This window comes from Spermophilus citellus (assembly GCF_964194105.1).
Source record: "Spermophilus citellus genome assembly, chromosome: 16".
In the NCBI taxonomy this organism is placed as follows: domain Eukaryota; kingdom Metazoa; phylum Chordata; class Mammalia; order Rodentia; family Sciuridae; genus Spermophilus; species Spermophilus citellus.
In genome coordinates this window covers 72,565,455-72,589,002 of record NC_138196.1, presented here as the reverse complement: position 1 = coordinate 72,589,002, position 23,548 = coordinate 72,565,455, and the positions used below count along the sequence as shown (strand labels likewise).

General features: G+C 49.2%; 1 protein-coding gene across 2 annotated transcripts in view; it reads left to right on the top strand.

Annotated features, from left to right (window-relative positions):
• The first annotated feature begins 5,956 nt into the window (after positions 1-5,956).
• The window catches only part of LZTS1 (leucine zipper tumor suppressor 1), a 51,678-nt gene continuing 34,086 nt past the window's right edge, over positions 5,957-23,548 (top strand). The window contains exon 1 of one of the 2 annotated variants that reach the window (XM_081269083.1): positions 5,957-6,686. The gene's annotated coding sequence lies outside the window, so the exon portion shown is untranslated. Of the gene's footprint in view, positions 6,687-9,348; positions 9,450-23,548 lie in introns of those variants that run through there. The other variant, XM_081269084.1, reaches the window with a different exon arrangement.

Genomic DNA, 23,548 nt, shown 5'->3' with positions numbered 1-23,548 from the left:
TTGGGGAAATGCTAGAAGCAACTTCAGAGACTCCCTCTTGTGCCACATCCCCTCCCCTGCCCTCTGCTGCTTCTCCCCTAAGTTTTGCAGGTAACTACACTGAGTTCATGTTGTGGAGAAATATGAAAAAATATATATATATATATGTGTGTGTGTGTGTGTGTGTGTGTGTATCTGATTGCCCAATAGAGGATTTGATATGCAGAGTGAAAGAATAGAATTAATCCCAGAACACATGGGACGGAGATGCAAACTGAAATGGTGCAGGCACCTGGGGGAAAGCCATGCAGGCCAGCAGGAGCCCAAGTCCAGGGCAGACTCTCCTCCCAAACAGCCCTTCTGCCTCCTACCCTAAGAAAACATCAGCCTCTCTGGCTAGGACTCCTGGAGCAGCTTCCTGAGATACCACTGAGTAAATGGGTAAATTAAATTGCAGCACACAGAGGCTCCAAAGCCTCTGCTATTTTTTTCTCCCCCCTGGGGGGAGGAAATGAATGTGCCAACATTCCCCATAGAGGAACTAAATGATTTCCCAGAAGTCATAGTCTCATATGCTCTATTTGTTTAAATGAGTTTAGGGCTACGAGCAAATGTGAGCATGACAGGGCCCATTTATAAAAGGCCTTCCTCAGAACTGACAAGGGCCATGCCAACATCTTTGTCTGCAGGCCATTCCTCAACCCTGGGGAGAAATTAGCCCAAAGTCAATTAGTCCATTAGTCACCAACCATGTGCTCAGGAGTAGGCTGAATGTTATTAAGGATATAGAAACGTCAGAGGTGGTCTTTCCCCTCATTTATGCATTAAGTGTTTGCTGAGTGCCTGTCGTGAGCAGAGCACTGAAAATCTAGTAGGAAAGTAAAATTCATTCCCCTGAAACAATTGCACACAAGCTACAAAGTATACAGTGAAAGCCTGAGGAGCAGGGTACAATAGTGTTGGGGTGGGAGACCCAGGAGGGCAGGGCAGGGCTTGGCAGGGTTCTTAGAAGACACTTCTGCAATCCTAACTGGAAGGAGGACAAGTGTATGGACATAAAAGAGGCTGTGATAGGGTGGAAGAAATGATGTGGAACTCTGGGCTAGCAGTGAGAGGAGAGACACAGGTCTTGGGGAAGTAGCTCGTGTTTGAGAGCTAAGCAAAGCAATTTGAACTTTTATGTCTTGTGCTTATAGTGGCCCTGGAAGACTCCTATATTTGTGGGGTCTCAGCTTAGAACAAAGTTGAAGAGAATCAATTCTACATAGGTAGTCTGAAAGAAAAGAAAATAAATGCTTTGGATGGGCCTGAGTTCTAGTCCTTTTCCCTTTACTACTGGTGAGAATTGGGACAAATTACTTAACCACACTGGGCTGCAGTTTTTTCATTTGGAAAATAGAGATAATGATTTCTATGGTTATTAAATAGAATACTATAGATAAAGTGTCCAACAGAGATGTGATATACAATAGGCACACTATGACTATTTGTTCTCTCTAAGGCTTCCGCCTTCTCAAAGACAAAGGTGAGATTCACAGGTATACCTCGATATCTAGTCTACCCTCAAAATGCTTGGACAAAGCCAAATGTGTGCACCTGTGCGCGCGTGCATGCGTGTGCACACACACACACACACACACACACACCACAGTATCTGACAATGGCCACTATGTGATGTGACCACTCCTGTTCTGTATCAACTGAGGACCACCTGGGAAAGGCTTCCTTCATTCTAACAAAGAAACTCAGTCACAGAGATTTATCATTCCTTGGTCCACTGCTGGTTCTGTATGTGATAATCAGACTGAGGGCTCCATCCTGAAATCCCGAGGACAATATTCATGCTCTGAAGATGGCAGAACCAAGAGGGGAAGACCTGAGCCCTGATACCAGTGTGAAGCCAGGTGTAAACTGACCTGGAACCCCATTCTGTTGGAAGGAGAGGGGGAGGAGCGGGAGCATCAACCAGAACTTCTCCTTCTTAGTTCTCTGTAGTCCAGTTAGATCTGGCTTTTATATCAAAGGCTTCCTCCAGAATTATCCTAACCTGTTCACACTAGAAGCCGTTAGTGCCATTTGAGCCCTGGTCTTGCACTAGACAAGCTGGCTGGTCCACTGTTCTCTGCTCAGGGGAAGACTGCCTGCCTGTGGTCACCACTACCGGCTCAAACCGCACTCAGGCACTGTACCAGTCACCAGGCTTGCTCTTTGATGCATTTTTTTTCTTTCACTGAGAGAGTAAGGTGGACATATTTCCTAATGTACCTTGAGCATCTAAGTGGAAAGGGGTCATCACTGACTGGGAATCCTGATGTCAGCAAGTTCTCCCAGGGCAACTCAGGGTGTCTGTTCCCCCTGTAGCTTCTCTGGTCTCCTCAACCTGAATTTGGGTTAAATACTTAGAATGAAGTTGCAGATAATAATGCCAGTGATAATGATAATGATAAACAATTCCTCAAAGTCATACGGTACTTTCTAGGAAGGTACTTGCATTGCACCATGCTTATCTTCAGAACACCCAGAGAGGTCAAGGAAAAGATGCTTCTCCCAATTCAAAGCACAGTTTGCTCATGTCCAGAGATAAGAGGTGCACTCTGGTAACAAAAGCTGCATACCCAGGGCAACTCCAGGGGAACTGTTTTCTACTCTAGAGGAGGACAGGACTCTGGCGAGACGTCCTCTAAGGCTGTGAGGCATTGCTTCACCTGCAGGAAAATCAGGCTTCCTTTTCCTTGACTGGGGTGGCGAGGAGATAGAGTGGGTACAACCTGTTGATCCATTAAAGCTTTGTTCAGTGGCCTCATGAATTTTCTCTTCTACTTCTAGAGATTAGCCAGCCTCACTTACCTAGAATTAGCCTTTTTTACCTGCCAACACAGTATTAAATATTTATGTGCCATTGTGTAGCTTCCACACCACCTTTAACCCTGTTCTTTCCATCTTTTTACCACTGCCACGAGATGGAGAATGCAAATGTCATTAGACCCATTTTACTGAGGGGAAACTGATCTCAAAAAATGTTGTAACAAAACTGCAAGCAAGAATAATGAAGAAGAAGCAAGAACAGAGGTGGATCTTCTGAATTTGAGTCCACTTCTTTTTGAAACATCATCCCAAGCACACGCACACACACACCACAGTATCCATTCAAGTATTTTTCCAGTGCTGGGGATCAAACCCAGAGCCTCAGGCACACCCGGCAAACACTCTACCACTGAGCTACATCTCCAGAGCCATCCAGGTATATTTTGAGTGCTTATTGTATACCATCTGTGTGCTGAGTTCTGGGGATTCAGTGTTGAATAAGGAGAGACGTGGTTGTCTTTGAACAAGAAACTTATAGAAGAGTTGGAGAGACAAACATAAATCTAAGCAATTATTTAAATTGTGATAAGTGAAAATATATCAAGGAAGACAGGCAGAGATGTTTGCAATCCAGACAGGCAGCTTGCTCACCTGGCACATGAGTCTGGTCCTGTGTGGCCAGTCTTGGGTCTTGGCAATGAAGAATGAGATGCCAAGCCAGAACAGTAAGCCCTGTATGCAGGGGGCAAATAGAGGAGGAGGCCAGGAATTTTCACAAGCACAAGCTTTATGATCCTGCTTTCTAGACTTGACTCAAACAAGGAAGAGGCGAAGGGATGCAGAGACCCAATGTGACAGCTTCTCAGGAACCCAGATGTCCAGGAAGGGCCAGCTCCTTCACAAGACTAGAAAGTGGGAAAGTCACATTAAGAAATCCACAGTTTGGGGGAATGGAATGTGTGAACTCATTCAGCCATAGCAGTACCATACCTGATGGCTGAATCAGGAGCTAATTATGGCTTTGTTCTGCTGGAGATCATGTTCCAGAGACTTTTATCTCTCTCTCTCTCTCTCTCTCTCTCTCTCTCTCTCTCTCTCTCTCCCTCTCTCTCTTTATCCACCCCCCCCCAAACACACACTACAACCACAACACACATATACAGTGTCATCCATCACAGGTCTTCCCCCTCCTGCTTCCTCACTCGCACCCCCTCTCCAGGCACCCACTTGATCGTTGTTTCTGTACTTGTTGTCGACGTTGTGGTCCTGGGGATTTAATCTGGGTGTTCTATTACTGAGCTATATCCCCAGCCCTCTTTTATTTTTATTTTGAGACAGAGTTTCACTAAGTTGCCCAGACTGGCCTTGAACTTGCCATCCTCCCACCTCAGTCTCCTAGATCACTGGGATGATAGGTGTGCACCGCCTCACCTGGCCACTACTTCATCTTTGAAGAATCCCTTCCCTAGGGTATTTCTGTCATTCCATGGCACATCCCAGTCCCACCCTGTACACACCAACACACTGCCCACACTCTGCCTAATGCACTCCTTATATGGCCGCACATCATAATCAGTGTTCTATTGAGCATCTCCATTGGAGATGTCAGTGCTGCAGGAGGGCCCGTAAGGAATAACTTATTTAAACTGCCCACTTTGCAGATGAGCACAATTTCGGCCTTGCCGGGACAAACCAGGAAAGTGTCTTGTCCAAGAGCATATAAATAGCCAGTGTCAGAGCCAGAACCAGGAATGGGCTTGAGGAGTTCTTTGCCTGGTTCCATCAAATGCCACATCTTAAGACAAAAAATGAGTTTGACTGAAGTCTGGAAACCCCCTGGTCCCCAAATCCACCTTCTCAGAATCCAGCCTTACCTTTAAGTGTCAGAATATTGGATCTATATTCACACCTTCAGCAAAAATTCCCTAGACATTCCTACCTGAGAGCAAGCATACATGATATATCAATAAATGGGACCCAAAGAAACATGAAACTTTAGAGAAATGAGGCATCATTCTGCCTGGGATTATCAAAGAAAGTGTGAGTAAATATTGCATTTTAGGCATTGGACTTTGAGAGAGAGAGGAGTGGGAGAAAAGCTTTTCAGATTAAGAGACAGGTACATGCACTGGTGGGTAAAGGAGAGGAGGCTGCCAGGTAGACTTTGTGATCGACACATAGACGTTGTAGTGTTATGTGTAATTGCTAGCATGCACGTATGTTCTTACCACAAGCCAGGGTTTCTCATTTAATCCTCCCAGAAAACCTATAATCTATGAATTCGTCGTTTCGAAGAATTTATTTATTTATTTATTTATTTTTATTGGTTGTTCAAAACATTACAAAGCTCATGACATATCATCTTCCATACATTTATTGATAGCCTACTATGTGCCTGGCAAGTCTCAGGTGTTAGGGATACCTCTGTGAACAAAACTTCTCACAACATAATAGAACAAATAAATCTCTGCCCTCAAGTTTACATTCTGGGAATTGTTACCCTAGGGGATTGAAGGTGCTGGCTCAAATGACAAGTGCCAAGATCTGAGTTCTTAAATCCCTCTTCTGCGGTAGTGGAAACCTAGAATCGGGCTCTTCAGGGTCAAGCCCAGGAGGCAGGGAGGCTTTCCTGCTGGGTTTTGAGCAAGGGAGTGGCAGAAGAAAAAAAGAAAGAAAGAAAAGAAAAAAAAACGGGTTTTCCCCTTTAGGCTGTCTTTCCCCATTCTATGTGTAATCAGAGGTCAGCACCTCGGTCTGACCACTTCTTTCCCATCCCCCCTACCTCCACATTTGCCTCTTTCAGGCTAGGGCTGACACCCGCTGCACAGAGCTGTGCCTTCTGCCACGCCTGTTTTTCACGGATTAGCTTCAGTGCACCCTCAGGCAGCACCTGACACCCCTTCCACAGTCCCCCTTCAAGTGACCCTTTGTCCGGCCAAAACTTGTGAGCTTGATTGCCCTTCCTGCTCAATTGTGAGAAGTTGAAAGTGAGGGTGGATGTGAAAATGAGGGCGTCCGAAGGGGACTGGGGTGCAGTTAATAGTTGCAAACGAAGCGGGCCTCTGCCTTCACCTGAAGCTCCCCCTGTGACCGAGGCGAAAAAGTGTGATTGGAAACGTTTGTGAGTGCGAGTGCCGGCGCTCCGGGCTCCAGTCTCAAATTCTGGCGTGGGGAAGCAATGCCCTGCACTCAGCTGCTAGTCCGGCGGGTCTTGAAACCCAGAAACCCGGCTTTCTGCTGGGTCGAGAGGTGGGGAGATAATATTGGGAAAATGAAGCTGTCAGAGGAAGGAGTGTTGAAGAAGAGGGGAATGCAGACAGAGGGAGCAGGAGAGGGGATGGATAAAGGGGTGTGCTGGGAATGAACGGAGGAAGGCGGGGTTAGATCAGGATAGGAAAAGTGGGAGAAAGGAAGCGGCGAGAAAGACTGAGCGGGCAGTGCCGCGGGTGCGGTCTGGTAGAGTAAGAGCGCAGAGACCGGGAAGCGCGTCCGGCGCGGGCCGTGAGCACGGAGTTGCCCGGGGGTCGGAGCGGCCCCAGCTGTCAGCCGGGAACAAAGGCCGCGCTCAGGGAGGACCAGGCTGCCGGCAGCGCCCGGCCAATCAGCGGCGCCGGCGCTGGCCCCGCCCCGCCGCGCCCCGCCCCGCCCGCGGCTGGGGACCCCGCGCAGAGGCTGGCGAGCAGAGAGCTGGCTGCTGCGGTGGCTGCGGACCGGCTGGGAGGCCGAAAGTTTCTCTGCTCGCCTGGTCCAGCGATCGGGAGCCGCGAGCTGCTGCCCGCGCCGCAGGGACCTACCCGGCACCCCAGCTCTGGAGCAAGGGAGACTGGAGCACACCGCAAAAGGCGCCGGAAAAAGAAGAAAAAGAAGAACATCCTAAACCAGCCCCGAGGCTCAGGGCGCAGGTAAGGTGCGGTGGACCAAGGATCGTGCCGGCTCCCGTGGAGTGTCTGCGGCCGCGGCAGGCGCCCAGCTGCAGGGGAAACTGAGCTCCCCGCGCGGCGTGCCAATCCGTGCGTGCGTCCTGGCGTCCGTCGGTCTTTGTCTGTGTCAGTGTCTGTCTAGGTGGCTTTGTCTCCGCATGTAGCTGTCAGGGTCTTCCCCCTCTGCCACCGTGGGTGCTGCTGATCTGGCCCTAGCCCCAAGGAAATGATGGTGCGTCCGTCAGTCCTTCTGTCTTTGTCTGGTCTCTGGCAGACAGGGATTACCTACTCCCAGCCCCGAATCTGATCTTGGAGACATAAGTGTTAGGTGACACTAGTGTCAGAGGTGAGGCGAGGAAGTGAGGACACAGGGGCTGAGGCCCCAAAGAGGGTCGACAGTTAAGGACCAGTCGCTGAACTTCGCTGCCTGGAACTTCGGAGATGGGCCGTGGTCGCACGGGTGGGGAGAGGACACGGATGCAATTAGACGCTTGGCATGTTTCCCTGAAGGAATAAATCACGGGAGGTGAAGTGGGTAGAAAGAAAGGTGGGTGAACCTGGTGTCTCAGCGGCCTTCTGGAACTACAGATCACCAGGATCAGTCCTGGACGTGTAATGCAGGCAGTATCTGACACACAGTCATGTGCAATCCTTCCCCCCACCACAGGCAGTCAGGCCCCCACTCCCTCCCCAGCCCACCCTACTATAGGCTTAACTCCTCTTGTCAGCAGCCTGCTGAGCACACAACCAGGCAGCAACAGGCACGGAAACATCAAGGGCCAGGTGACGTTTCTTTTCTGCTCCAAGTGGAAAGGATTGAATTGCGGAGCATATGAGTGTTCTGCTCACCGGCCCCCCGGTGTCATGCCTGGGAAAGTGTTGCAGACTTGTTGGCTTCCGAATCTCACTTCCTAAAAACAAGGGATGCTGATGGATCCCCAGCACCTAAGCAGTCTACTATCAGCCCCCCTGCTCTGGTCATTGAGTGCTGGCAAGCTGGTGAGCAGGCACTGAGTTCTGGACAAAGCTTTGCTGCTCCAGAGAAGGGTCCCCCCCTCTGCTGGAAGTGCAGCCTACTAGTGATCCTGGGAGCCCTGGAGCCCAGCCACGGGGAGATCAGCTGCCTACACCAAGACCCTGGAGAGGAGGCTGCGGTTAGGGGCAAGAGAGGATTTGTAACTAGAGCTTCCTCCAAGTTCAAAAATAATTTTCTACAGGCACTCAGGGAAAATGGAAGTGTTTGAAGGGTGTGTGCATATGGGTATGTACAGCTAGCCTTTACAGACAAGAAGGGTGGTTGTGTTCAAGGCTGGAGAAGAGTCTGTGGGCAGGAGCTGTGGGCAGAGCATACACACTAATCAGGTGTGGCCCTACATCTTGCATTTATCCAGCGCCTTTCTTCTGAGGGACTTTCTGTGCATCATAGATATTATCTCATTTGTTATCTCCTTTATCCTCACAATGTAACTACCAGGTTGGCATGAGACATGGTTTACTCTCTGTGTCTGCCAGTGGAGAAACCGGGGCACCAGAAGGGAGGGGTGCCCCCTGAGGCCCCACAGCTACTGGGAACAAAGTCTAGGCTAATGGGAGTTCAAAAAGGAGGCCCTAGCTGGGTAGATTTAAGTGTGAGACACTCACCTTGATGGAAATCAGGAGAAAACAGTGGGAAAAGGAAGGAAAGGTATCTTTCCAGGATGAGAGGGTGTCTGTAAGCAAGGGAGAGGGAGGGTGGGACATTCACTGATGCTCAAGATGGTTGTCATTTAATAGTTATTGCTGCCACTGTGCACTTTAACAATTTAACCTGCTTTGCCAATTCAGCTCATGCACTTGGATGTCTGTAGGAAGCCCCCTCCATCTGCATGTGCTTCAGTAAATGGTGGCAAGGGCTAGCATTAGAAAGGTGGGTGTGCTGAGAGCGCCAATGCCGTCTACCTCTTCACCCATGCATGCAGACCTCTGGCTTCTCAACACTGAATGGCAAATCTTGTCCTCACACTCTCCCAAAGCATGGGCACTCCAGAAAGGCTGCAGAGTTGAATACAGTAATGATGAAGAGCTCGGGATCAAGCAGCTGATGGACTAGTGAGATGGACAATATTGTAATGAGATTTAATGCCATTCACTAAATACTCTGTGTACCCAGTACTTTTTAGTCATTATCTCCTTTAAGTCTCACTGCAGCCCTGTCAGGCATGTGTGATTATCAGAGGAGAATGAAATAACTTAGCTAGGTTAGAGGCTACAGGGACAGGGATTGGAATTCAGGTCCATAAGACTCCAGACCCTGGCTCCTTCCACATTCTCCTGCTGCCATTAAGCAGAGAAACACATGTTCCTTCTGTGCAGAATATTCTCACCTGGCACCTCTACTTCTCCCCCTAGCTAGTCTGGTCAAGGGCCTTCCTCTGAGTTCTTGCCACCATCCCGTGGTGTCAGGGTGTTGATTCACTGACTTCCCAAGAACTGCAAAGTTCCCAGAAGCAGAGGTCTTCTCTTGAATTCCCAGTTCAGAATACACCGCTGGGTTATGATGAGGAGTTCCCTTGGCAGGGAGCACTGTGACATCCAGTGGTGGATTTCTGCACGGGCACACTTTGCTGGTGTGACTTCTCACTTCCCTTCCTCTGTTATAGGGCCTCTGCCTGGGTAAGCTGCTCCTGCTTTGTTCCAGGCACTGCCTCCAACACTTCTGGTGCCTAAGAGAATCCCAGTCCTCACCCACTCCATCTCCAGGTCCAAGTACGTACAAGTACAGAAGGGGGGAGATGCTAAATGGGATTTAGAGCCAGGGCTTTGTACACTTCAATCCTCTGGGGCAGATTGTTCCAGGACAATAATGAAGGGGTTCTGGGATTTTGCCAGCAAAGAGCTATCCAGTCTGGGGAATCTTTAGGTAGCTTACATCTTAGCTCTCACATTTTAGTTTGCTTTTGAATTGATCTTTGTGCTCCTGCAGTTAGGACACTCTTGACACTGAACTGGGAATTATGACTTGTTACCATGTTTGGGTAGATAATCTGGCCATGGTTTCTCCAAGGCCACACCATTAGGTGGCTCTCTTCCTGTGCCCTTTGCATCACCTCGGTATTTCTCAAATCAAGTTGGCAATGTGTGTTATCCAGGATTCATAATGAGTTTAGATTTCCTTTCAAAGATCACTATTCAAGTTTGGAAAACTCTGCATTTCACTATTTAGTCAAGATCTTATCTATGTGAGGTGCCAGGGAGATGGGTGATTTTTATTTTTAAAGGCTAAAAAAATAATTGGAAAGAGGAACCAGCTCACATGAATCAGTAACAAGTAAATTGGAAATGGGTTTGTACCAACTTTGAATGCAGCAGCTGTCCCGCTGGAAGGAGGTGAACTAGAGATATGAGGGAGGTCATGGTCATGAACTGAACCTTGAAATTGAATCTAGGAAGGTATAGAGTAGTTGGAGCAGTCCCCAGAGTCAGTCCTCCAAGACGCTAGCCGAGAACCGAGGAGCTGAGGCTTTCTCTTCCCAGGGGAACCCTAGCAGGAGCCTATCTCCCCCTTCCAAAATGACATGGTGAATGAAAAGCGGAGGTAACTCACCTGTCACCTCTGCCTCCAATCAGTGTGCAGATGGACCACTTCCAGTATACAGAGCTCCTCGTCCAAGGGTTTAGGGAAGTCATTCAAACCCTCTGGCTGACATCAAGCAGAGCTGGACTCAGTTGCCAGGCTGCAGGGTGAAGCAGCCTTTTCTCGCTACAGTTTCTATTCTGTGCCTCCCACATCACACTGTGTCTGAACCTTGCCCTCAGCCATCCCTAAGCTTCCGGTAATAATGATTTTAATCCTGTTTTTACTTGCACAGGACTTCAGACTTTAAAAGGGAACACATTGTTATTAATATTTCCCATCAACCCTGGAAGATTTCCTTTATCATTTGGCAGACAAAGAAATTGAGTGAACCTTTTAGAGGTGTAGGAGGTCTTTTAAGATTTTCCGAAGAGTGTTGAGATTTGAACCCATTATTCCGCCTCCCAGTCATGCTATAACTGGACCCTACGGATTATGCAGGGGCGGGTGCTGGGGATCAAATCCAGGGCCAACACATGTTAAGCATGTGCGCTATCACCGGGCTCTACCCCCAGTCTAATTAGATTTCAGTTACTTTCATAATTATTATAATTTAGCATGTACATCTTCAAAATTTTTTCTCACTTTTTCTATTCCTCTCTTCTCCCTAAGCACTTTGTATGTGTGTGTGTAATAAAAGCTCAAAAAAAAAAAAAAAAACCAATAAACTAGGACAATAGAATGTCTCCTTGGAGTTTGCTTTAAAGAATGAAATTTAGCATATTTTATTTTATTTGGGGGGGGGGTACTAGAGATGGAATCCAGGGTGCTTTACCACTGAGCCACATCCCCAGCCCTTTTTATTTCGAGACAAGGTCTCACCAAGTTACTGAGGCTGGCTTTGAACTTGCAATCTTCCTGCCTCAGCCTCCCGAGCTGCTGGGATTACAGGTGTATGCCACCATGCCCAATTTTGTTTTTTCTTCATAGCTAATCAATTTGTAAGGTTTTTTGGGTCCACTTCACATTGAAATGAGAGCACTATTTTATTGCCCCAGAATCTGAATTAGTGATATTTATTGGTATGCTTTATTCCATAGTCAATTTCTTGACCATAGCAACTAAGTTCCACACTGATACAGGGTAGCAGTCTCTTCGCTGGGAACTTAAGCACTGTGTGGAAACCAGATCTCTGGGGGAGTGATTGGGACACAGGCCGCCCCCAGTGGAGGAAAGGACTGATGAGTGTCGTGGGAAGGAGGGTGCAGGGGCCGGCCCAGGGAAAGTGGAAGAAAGAGTCGGTACCAGCAGGGTCTGTGTGTGTCAGCTAACAACCAGAGCTGGTTGTACTAATCCATCCAGAGAGAGGGGACATTTTTCTTACTAAGTGATGGGCAAATTAGTGTCTGAACAGATGTGATGTAGGTTGCGTCCAGTGGGACAAAGGCGGCAAAGAGCAGCCCTCTGATCACGGATAGATTTGCCTTTATGTCAATTTATCCGTGTGGGAGAAGAGAACTTCCTCCAGGAAGTCTGCCTGAGCACGTGCAGCACCTCACAATTCATTCATCCACAGCTACCGCCCCTCCCCCTGAGCTGTGCCCTCCTCTGGTACCCATTCACACACTCACAAGTGCGTGGTAGAACACCCATCCTCAGAGAGAGAGACCCTAAGTTCTCAGGACCAGGAAGTGCCCCTCATCTGTCTAGCTGGACCGGCCTCCCTATAGCATGATGGGAGGTGTGCTCAGGCAGCCCCCTCCCCCATATCACAGAACCTCCATCTCGTCCATGCCCAGACAGTCTAGGGTGCCCACGAGCCCTTCAGAGCTGCAGATCCTCCCAAGCCAGGCAGCATCTAGAGAGGGGGAACCAGTCTAGGTGAGACTCACAGCTCGAGGGGCATATATTAAAGGAGCCCCTCAAGAGATGTCCAAAGTGGAGCTGAGATTGGGGGTTGTGGTGAGCTTTGATCCCAAACCTTGCCCTGTCCTGTGCCTGCATCTCACTATGGAGACTCGCCCGGTGGCTGTGGCAATCCCTGCCTGGGGCACTCGGGGCCGGGCCCTGCACTTGGCTTGATGGTCTGCTGGCTTTGGGGGCACCTTCGCTCCCCTTGCCTTTGCAAAGCCATTTGCTGCTAACTCACCCTCCTCCTGGCACCCTGGACTGCTAAATTGGTCTCAACTTGCTGTACTTCCACCCACCACCTTAGTCATTATTCGCTGGCAGCATTCAGAGAGTGGGTGTAAAGCCGCCGAACATTATATTCCTGCTGTAAAGAGAGAGATTGAGTATAGACATGCAAGAAGAGGGGAGAGGGAAGGAGAGAAGAGAGAGTAGGGGGGGCAGAGAAACAAAGCTTAGGGTTTGCAGGCACCTTTCCCTGTTGACCCCGCTGACACTCGATGGTGGGGCTGTGATAGGGGAGTGGGAGGTGATGCAGGGGCCCACTCACCTCTGAGGGCTGCACAAGGCCCGTCTGGAAGGAGGAAAAGAGAGCCAGGGAGAGAGAAGGCTCCCGCCCTCCATGAGAGCTCTGTTCCTTGTTCCTTGAATTCTACAGTATGTACTCGTCAATCCTACTGAGCACTTGTTCCCAAGTGTAGGAATTTAGCTTTTCATCTCTCTCGTCCCTCCTGGCTGAGATGATAAGCCCCTTGAAAGAAAGTGTGTCCTGCCTCCAATGTACAGCAGCAGGCCCTGGATACTGTCCTGGCTCAGCACCACATGGCTGAGACCGATGGTGGTAAGGCCTGTGAAAGCTCTTCTTACTCAGCCATTTTGGATTTTCTATGCCCAAGGGACACAGAACTTGGAAACTCAGGCAGGCAGGAGAAGAAAGAATAACGAAGGAACTTGCAAGGATTGGTCTACCATCTCAGTGAGGAAGCTCCAGCCAGGGTAAGGTTTCCACAGGAAACAGGCTAGCAGAGCAGGAACTTAGAGAGCTCTGTCCTGGTGTAAATTGCTCCCAGTGATCTCCAACTAATGCATGGCACCTTGCGATGGCGCTTCTGATGCCCATGCATTGCATTGGAGCTGGCAGGAAGTGGAGAAAAGCAGGGACGGCATTAGGCAGCAGGGACAGCATCAGACAGGGCAGAGTGACCTCAACAGGAAGTTCTCTAAATCACTGATAAGAGTTGATTGGTCACTGGGAGAGGAAGGGGAACACATCCCCAACTCAACAAGGCTTGGGAATTAGGACACGCTCAATCCAGGTTCCTTTTACCCTCTCCTAGAGAGAAATGATGGGGAAACCCTGAGAACAGAAGCCCCCACACCACAAGGAAGGCAGAGGGACACACCATGCTGAGACTGCCAAGGGGCAGGGACCATGAGCCCCCAGGCTGCTCTTGACCTGCAAATCCCCAAGAGGCAGCCTCATCCCTAGTTTCTGCAGGATGCCTGAGCTGGGTCTGTCCTGCCCCTGAGCCTGATGGAGGTCATGAGCAGCACATTTCAGAGGACAAGTTGAGCACTCCAGACAGCTCTGCTGATTTACTGCAACCTTCAGACATTCCAGCTCTGCTCCCCCTGCTCCTGGCTGAAAGGACATCTCAGAAGTATAAGGGGAGGAGGAAGGGAGGATTGGGCTGTGTTCACATCTCCAGGAGACAACCCCCCACCACACCCCGGCCCTGCTGATCAAATTCCCCCAGCCCCAACGCCTCCGTGGCGCCAGTGGAGAAACCGCACTGCAGGCAGGTGGGGGAAACAAGAGGAGCCCAGAGGAGCCACCCCCAGCTCCACCTGCAGGGTAAAGTGAGCTGGCCACAGAAGGAGGCCCAGAAAGGAGTCCCCAGCTGCCTTGGGCTCCTCCCCCGGCCAGGCTGCAGCTGCCCTGCTCAAAAGCTGGTGGGGCAGGTGCCGGCTTTTCCTGAAACTCAATTTTCTAATCTAGCAGTGTAGCAGCGCAGGGCTTCAGCTTCCCTGGGCTCTCTAATAGTAGCTGTTAACTTAGAAAACGTCTTCTTTTTTTTTTTTTTTTTAAAGAGAGAGAGAGAATTTTTTAATATTTATTTTTTAGTTATCGGCGGACACAACATCTTTGTTTGTATGTGGTGCTGAGGATCAAACCCGGGCCCCACGCATGCCAGGCGAGCGCGCTACCGCTTGAGCCACATCCCAGCCCCACAGAAAACTTCTATATAGGTGCTACAGTCCAGGGATCTAAGATTCATCAGGAAACTAGAGTCTGCATTGAAGAAATGTTGCGTACCCTGCATATGAACACACACTTCAGGGTTGGGAGGATCCTTCAGAGTCCTTCTATCCCCATCACCCTCTCCACGCCCCTCCCCACCCACAAAAATAAATGTTTTCCCAGGTTGTTGCCTTTTCTCTGAGAAGTCTTGCTGTGAACCCTAGGAGCCCAGTTCTATTTTTGTTCCACTCTTATAGAATGCTAGGTTCATGTCAGACTATGGGCTGAATCCTGGGAGGTGCAACCACAGATCTGCTGCCATCATTGCTCTGGTATTGGGGATGAGACAAATACATTTTTTAAAAAATCATCCTGGGCCAGGTGTGGTGGCACACACCTGTCATCCCAGCAGCTTGGAAAGCTGAGGCAGGAGAATCGTGAGTTCAAAGCCAGCCTCAGAAATTTAGAGAGGCTCTAAGCAACTTTGTGAGACCCTGTCCCCAAAGGGCTAGAGATGGTGTGGTTTTTGCAGGGATCAAGAGGGGGGTGGCAAGGTGGAGGACAGCCAGTGGTAGGAGACTAGAAGGCTGGTTGGATTGGGTGGAGCAGGGCCTCGTGCTCTCTGCTGAGGAGCACAAATGCTATCTGGGAGGCAGAGGAGTGGCAGAGAGCAAGAGGCGGACCTTGGTTGGAGGAAGTGAATCTAGCCAAGGAGTATAGAATAGATTTTGAAGGTAGAGCGAGCGGCTTCTTTCTAGAAATAGCCTTGCTTATTAGAATGCCTGTTTCTCCTTCCCTTACCTCCTAGTTGATGGCACCTGCTCTCAGAGACACTCTGTCACCCGGAAATATTTCAGGTAGCTGAGGCTTCAAGAGGGGGAAAGTTCATAGTCCAAAGTCAAGGTTCTGGGTCCAGAACGTATTTATATAACAGGGTATGTGGGCAATGCTTCCCTGCTTTGGATCTGTAAGAAATGATAGAGGTCTGCCTCCCGTACCCCGTTTTTTGTTGTTGTTTTGTTTTAACAGAGAAGTGCAGAGCAACTTGCTCAGGCTCCCATAGCTGGTTAGTGACAGATCCAGGGCTAGCGTTTCCCCTTGGAGACTCACTAACCCACTGCTATTGTGGGCCGGGACTGGAGAACCGGTGGAGTTCATTGCACCCTCAGTTTGTGAGTGGAAGGCAGGTTTGCCCTGGGGACACACGTCCATAAGGAGATGTCTCCAGCCTGGTGGATTTTCTTCCCCACCCACATCAGTGATGGCCCACACACCCAGGTCTCTTTTCCTCTCCTCTCTTCCTTCTTGTTTCTCTGGGTGCTTTAGACGACTTCTTTTCTCCTGTTCCTCTGCCTTTTCTGCCCTTCTGAGTATTTCGAGATGCTCCCAGAGAAGGTGACAGCAAAGGCTTCCTATGCCAGACGCAGTTGCTACCAGTTGGTACTTTTAAAAATGAAAAAAGTTTCCAGCCTCTGTCTCTCATATGTGCACAGCTTAACGCAAACCCAAACAGAATGGGAGAGTTGTGGGGTGCCAGTCAGCAGCGCTTACCACTTGGAGCAGCGACACCACCCAGGGAGATTCCAGACAGGAGGCAGGTGCCCATCTGGGATTGGTGACAAGCCAGGACAGGCGGGACATCCCTCCACCTCAGAAGTGCAAGGGGCCAGAACAGCATTGCCTGCCTGCCTTACTCTGGAAGGCTCTTCAACCTGGTACCTGCCCTAGAGTTTTCTTCTTGTCTGCTAAACACCATGCAGCTGAGGGAAGGAATATGGTTGTGACAGTCTGTGAGGACAGCTGGTGACTCAGGAGTTACCTCAGCCTGTGCCAGGCTCCCTTAGCCTCCAGGAGCTGTCTGTCCCCATCCAGGGAGCACCTGCTGCCCACGGGGAGAGACCAGGTGAGCCCTAAAGGTGAGGCATAGGGTTGCTCATGTGTGTTGAACCTGTGGAGGAATTTGAGACTAGAGAGTGGAAAAAACATGGTGTTGGGAATCGGATAGACCAGCGTTCAGATCCTGATCTCCTACCTGTTGAAAGTGTGGTATTAGGCAAGTTACTTGCCTCTGTGAGCCTGTTTTCTCATCTGTAACATGTATTGTGTCTTATATAGAATTTTTATGGAAATCGCATGAGCCAATATAAAGCAAAATCACATGAAACATGGTAGTAGCTCAATTTATGTCAGCACCCACCCTCATACAGCCTTCCCACCAGTTCCAAAGGGAGGAGACTGAACCTGAGGCTGCATGGCCTGAGCAGGAGGTTGTACACCCTTGGTGTGCCTGCATGTTCAGGGGCCAGGAAGGGACAAATTGGGTCAGGCAGTGCCACCAGTGCCTGCCACCTTGTCATCTGCGTACTCTGGCAAAGGGAGACTGTTTTAACTGAAAACAGCATGGGAGGGAATCACTTTCACCTTTGCCTGTCTGGATCTGCAAATTCGTTAAATTGACATCATGCATGTATGATGTCAATCTGACTAAATCAAAATAGACTAAAAGCCCATGAAATTACATAGGCAGATGAGTGTTACATCATTGAATGTGCCAAGGTGGGGGCCCAGCACTGAAAGGAGATCTCTTCTTAGATTGGCTTGTGTCAAATGTGCATGCAGGAGGGGAGGAGAGAGGGACAGGGTAAGGCTGTCCTAGCCAGCTGGGCTTCCCTTCACCCCCAGGGATGACCTGGCTGCTGCTGAACAGACTTCAGGAGATGAAGAGTTCTCCCCAGGCTGAACCACTGAATAGAGGGGAGGTTACTCCTCTCCCCTTTCTTCCTTCCCCCTGCCTCCTTCTTCATAGTCAAGGTCTTTCCCAGCTGAGTCATTTTCAGGATTATGTAGCACCTAAGAACAGAAAAAGTGGAGAAAGAAAAATAAATAAAATGAAACCTCTTGGTTCCTTCTAAACCTCTCTGTTGCACAGATGTGAGAGGGCCCAGGTCTGGATGGGTCTCACATAGGAAAATGCAAAAACCATGTTAAGGAGTCTGATTCTGCACTGGGAAATGGGAGACACACTTATGCTTAAATGGCACTGAACAAAATGGTTGGGGGAGCAGCCAGGGTGGGCCAAGGAGAAACTACTTCTGTTGAGGACACACGTTTTCCCACATGGAGTGGCAGGCAGATGTTTCCCGCACCTTACAGGAGGGCTCCAAATTGGCTTCCTTCTCTTTACCTCTCCACACCAGTGGATTCCCAGTAGGAAGAACATTTCCCTGCTAATGGTGTGGCCCAGAGAGTTGAGGAACACAGCTAATAGGTATCCAATCTGATGATCTGAGTTAGAACTGCCTCATTTAAGTGCAGCATCTGCAATGCTCTGACATGCTGGGGAGAGGGTAGTGTCTGCCCACAGGGGGCTCACGTGGCTGGTGGCTGGTGGGAACGTTAGGGCAGGGGTTGCTGCCATACCTGTGCCAGCTCAGTTGCACAGCCACTCAATTCTAGGATTAAAAGTGACTTAAGAGGTCTCCAAGAGCTGCCCAGAAACAAAGGAAGCCCGCCGTGTCCCCCAGGCATTCTCAGCCCCACCCCTTAAATTATGCAGTGGTGCAAACCTCCCACATGTGGGATTGAGGCTCCAGTTCAAAGGGCTGCCCTCTCGGCTATTAAACTCCCACCTGACCTTCCTTGCTGCAGAGATTTAGAAGCTGACAAGAGACTGCAAACTTGTTAAAGAAGGACAGGGCAGGTCGGAGGACAGGGCAGGCTGGAATTAGGCCTCACTGTCTTTGGCATAAAATGCCTTCGGGAAAGCCTGCCAAGAAATGAGGGTGCTACCCTGAGGTCCCTGCCTAAGATGTTTCCACCTAAAAGGGACCAAAAGAAGTGCATTCCAAGACAGGAGACATGGAGAGAGGGCAACCCAGCCCATAGTCTCTCTCCTTCCCCTCCTTTTCCCTCCTTTTTTTGCCAGCAATTGTAAACCATGTTCTATTGCCTGACCCCAGAGCTGCTTAGAGATGAGGGACCAAGAGGCAGGTGAGGACCTTCTGTGGAGCTGCCAATTGTGGATCTGATTTAATTATAGTGCAGGTCCCTGGGCCTTGTCCAGACCTGTGCTTCCCAGGCAGCCAGGACAGGAGTGTACAGAGACAGAGTGACAGGGGCACTCCAGTGATCAACCATCTGTCTGCTTGAGCCCCTTCTACCTGAGAAGGGCTTTCAGGGGCTCAGTCTTTGCAGGCAAGTCTATTTCTACGCTGCGTGATAGACAAGTGTGTCCCAGAGGTAGAATCTCATTTCCAACGGTGGTGACTGCAGGGTTCTGTTATCAGAAGGCCACAGGGTGTCTGTCCGGTGTGTTCCAGACCTGGTCAAAACCCAGTATGGCCTGCTGCAAGCCGGCCCCTGATCTTGTTCTTGCTCACTCTTCCTGGTCCACTGTAGAAGTGAGAGGAGACTCTGGATCCCTCCACGGTCTACTCCTCCCCACTTCCAGCTCAGGACCCAGGTGAAAAGCACACCCCACAGATGCCCAGGTTGAGGCTTCCTCCAGAAAGTGGCAGAATTTGAGCTGAATCATGGAGACCTCTTCCTAGAGGCCACCCCCTTGCATGCTGCAGCCTGAGAGGATGTTTGGGCACAGACCCATCCAAGAAGTCTCTGGGGAAAGATGGATGCCCCTGATCTCATCCACATCTGGGGCTAGGCCACGGTCACCCAGCCAGGATTTAGGACAGAGCTGAAGGAAAAGAAGACACGGCTTCAACCCCAAACCCTCCAGCCCCCAAACCCTGTGTGGCACCATGGCAGGCGCTGAGCGTGCTTTCTCAATATATATGGAGGCTTCCAGTTGCTCTCCAGGTGAGCGCTTCCTGTGTGGGCGTGCTCTATGCTGGGCCCTGGGGACACCACAGTGAACCAGACAGCCAGCGCTCTGTCCTCAGGGACTTTATCATCTGTTGAATAGATCAGTGATTTTGAGGAAATTTAAGAGCAATTCTTCCAAACAACTGATCCTACTCTTTTATACTAAAATTTGATATTAATCTTTTTTTTTTTTTTAGTCTAATCTCTAAAGTCCCCAAAGGGAAATATTCTCCAATGGAAATGTGCTCAGTTCTTTAGATCACAAAAGACAAGAAATAAAGCCCAGGGCCCTGTAAACCTGTGGAAAAAAAAAATATATCAAGACTTTGTCCCAGCAATCCTACTAAATCTTGAGTTATCAAGACACTTATGTTAAAAGAAAAAAAAAGCCATAATTTGAGATCTTAATTATATTCCAGTTCTTTTACTAATAAAATTTCACTCAGTACTTCCAAAATCTCTGAAGGAAGGACTACTCTTAGCTCCAATTTATGGACAAGGAAATGGAATCTTGAAGAGGTGGCAGGTAGATGAAGGGAGAAGCGGATTACAGGAGATTACAACCTCCAGAGTGGATGGGGGAGGGGAGGGGGAGGGCAGGGCTGGGGGGGCAGGCTTAGGGTGAAGTCTGGAGGAATGCAGGGAGAGGGGAGCGGGCAGGGCAGATCACCAGCCAGGCTGGGTTCTGCACTGAGTGGACAGCCAGGTGCCTGATGCCCCTGTGCACACACCTGCCCCAGAGCTGTTGACCGGGAAGCACAGGCTTCACAAGGCAAGCCCTGCCACTGGCTATGTGTAAAGCCCAAGGCCATGCCAGGCATGGTGGCTCATGCTCCCATCCCAGTGCTCTGGTGGCTGAGGGAAGAGGATCACAAGTTTGAGAGCAGCCTGGGCAAATTGGCAAGACCCTGTCTTAAAATTAAAAAAAAAAAAAAATAATAAGACTGGGGATGTAGCACAGTGGCAAAGTGTCCCTGGATTTAATCCCCAGTGTACAATACCCCAAGGCCTCCCTTCCTATAGCTGTCAGATGGGGCAATACCAGTGCCCAGCTCTGCACCAAGTTCATGCCACATGCACAGGAGAACCTGGGGAAAAGCAGCCTCAGACGAAGTCCTGCCTCTCTAGTGACATCTGAGGGACTTGCTTCGTTGCTCTGGCTGGGGCATGGCCTCTGGCCAGGGCTGATGGGGGAGGGAGACAGCGGTGACCCCCTTTCCTGAGCTGTGGGAGGTTGCCCATCAACCCTTTCAGAGAAGGATCCTGACAACATCCAGGTCCTGGTTCTCTAGGAGGTGGTGATGTAAGAATCCCCCAGCGATGCAGGGGAGGAGGAGACTGGAAGGAAGCAGCCCTGCTCAGCTGAGCAGCCAGCCCCCACAGCCGGCTTCCCTTTCTCTTTGCTTTGGAAAGGAGCTTGCTAGGCTGTGGATTGAGGTGGAGGAGTGGGGACCCAGAGCCCTGGAGCATCGAGAGAGACGAGAGATGGAGCAGTCACTGAGTTGATATCATAGCTGGGATCCGCCCCACCCTTGTGGAGGATCCCCATCCCCCTTGGTGGTAGCCTCAGGGGAGGAGGGAACCAGGGTGTCATTCATTCTTCCCCATCTGCACCACATTCTGGGAACAGGGCTGAAACCACACTGCCACCCCTGCCCTGAAGATGGCACAGTGTGCTCCAGGTAGAGAGGCACATCAAGAGCTGGCCTGCTGGGGCGTGGTGCGGGGTAGGGGCTTACCCAGCACATCAGAGTCCAGGGTTCCTCCGCTACAGCCCAGCGGGAAAAAGTCAAAGCAAACTCATGAACCTTCTTTGTAGCCCCGAAGGAAAGGTGGGTACAATGAGAGAAGAAGGGTAGGTGGGCGAGGTCTGAGATTTTGCTTCTGGCCTTGCACTCCGGCTGAGCATCTGCTGAGCTGTGGTGTCCAGCTCTGTGCTAACAGCAAAGACAGAAATTATGTCCCCTGCCTTTAAGGGCTCCAAGCTCCAGTGAGAAGCCGAGCCCCATGAAAGAGGGAACAGGTCTATAGACAGAAATCAGGAGAATAATGTGAATCCTGGCTCCACTCTCACTCCATGTGATGCTCGACGTGTTTCCTGTCCTCCCAGAGCCTCCTTTCCTCCTTAGGAAATCGGAACAAAGAATCCCCTTGTGAGAATTTAAAATTGGTTTAAAAATTTAAGATGTGCTGGGCACAGGGGTGCATGACTGTGATCCCAGGGTCTCAGGAGGCTGAGGCAGGAGGATCGCAAGTTGCAGACCATCCTCAGCAACTTATCAAGACCTTGTCTTAAAGTGAAAAGTAAAATGGGCTGTGGATGTGGCTCAGTGGTAGAGCAACCCTGGGTTCAATCCCTAGTATCAAAAAAAAAAAAAAAAAAAAGTACTGAAGTATTGTACACATACAGAAATGTGCACAAATCATGGATGACAAATCTCCAGAATTTTCGTATAAATAGAACCCATGCTAAGAGATGGAGCTTTAACAGCACCCAAAAGTCCCTCTCCTTTCTTCCCCATCACTACCCCTACCCTTTCTGGCACCATAATTTTTAACTCCTTTAAAAATTAAACTTCTTAATGGAATAACATCATGCGCTGCTTTGAAAGGTCCCTTGCCATGGTGTGTAGCAGTTGTTTCTTGTTCTCGCTGCTCCACAATATTCAATGGCCCAGGTAACTTATCCTAGCATCCGAAGGCATTTAGGTTTCCAGAAGGCATTAGGTCTCCCATGTTGGGACGCTTGCACACAATGCTGCCGGGTCTTTTAGCAAACACACATGTCCATTTCCACCAAGCGCACGTAGGAGTGGAATTGCACAAGTTCAGTTTGAACAGACTGCACCAGGCGTCTTCCCCGCGCAGCTGAGGTGTCCGCACAGCAGCAGAGTTTCACTGCTTTCTATTCTCCCCAGCCCTTGGTATATCAGGCTTGTTGTTTGACCATTCTCGTGGTTAGCTAAGAGTATTTCACCATGATCTTAATTTATATTTTCCTGATGACTAATCGCGGTCAGCACCTTTGAATACCTTTTCAACCATTCGTACATCCTATTTTATGGAATGCTTATTCAAATATTTTGCTCGTTTTGAATTTGGTTTCTGTGTATTTTTTTTTTTTTTGAGATTTACAGCACTTTTTTTCATGTCCTGATAGGAATCCATTATCATATATACATAATGTAAATACTGTGCTTTTTAATATATAAGTTGCTGGGATTTTTGTTGTGATTGTATTGACCCTATAAAAATATGGAAAGAATTAAAATGTTTAGAATATCAAGTCTTCTGATCCATGAACCTGACATATCTCAGCATTCGTTTGGATTTTCTTATGTATTACAATAATAATTCACAGTTTTCAGTGTAGATGTCCTATGTAAGTTTGTATTCATTCCCAAGCATACACATTTTGTAGATGGTATGTTCTTTACAATCTCTATTTATTTATTGCTAGTATATAAAATGACAATTGCTTTTGTAGAATGATCTGGTGTCCAGACTTTACTGAGTTTATCGTGAGGATTAAGTAAGATAATGGGTAAGTGCCAGGTACATAGGGGGCTTAATGACTCTTATCGGTGCACGAAAGAGCTGAGGCAGGTCAGGGGCAGGACCAATACTTTGGGGAGGGGTGATGAAGGAGGGCCGCGGCCTCAGGGGGATGGTGAGCTGGTGAGGGCAGGATTCGGTGGCCAATAAGTAGAAGAGAAAATGTGAAGGAAACAGTGTGAGAACAGAAAGAAAACTGTCCTGACTGAGCTTCAGGAATTGGAGTCGTGAATGAACTGGGATACAACACTGTCCTTTATAGTTTGTAAAGTCCTCATTGATGCCTACGGGGTCACCCATGTGAGGTCTTTATGTCCTTTTCAGAGATAAAGGAAAGGGACTCAGGGCTCAGGGGCTCAAAGAAAGGAGCTCAAGAGGTTTGGTCAAGGTCTGCCCCAGAGAAATAAGTGGGAAGAGAACTTTCAGGAACAACTTTTTGATTCGTGACTTAATGAATTTCTTTTATTTATGTATTTTTTTTGGGGGGGAGGTTGTCTTTTTTTTTTTTTTTTTTTTTTTTGGTACCAGGGATTGAACCCAGGATTGCTTACCCACTGAGCCACATTCCCAGCCCTTTATAATGTAATATGGTCTTGCTGAATTGCTCAGGGCCTCCTTAAGTTGCTGAGGCTGGGTTTGAGCCTATGATCCTCCTGTCTCAGCCTCCCAGTTCACTGGGATTACAGGCATGCACCACTGTGCCGGACTTAATGGAAGGGTTTTCTAAGAGAACACGATAGTAGCATGGTTCTTGATGAGACATGT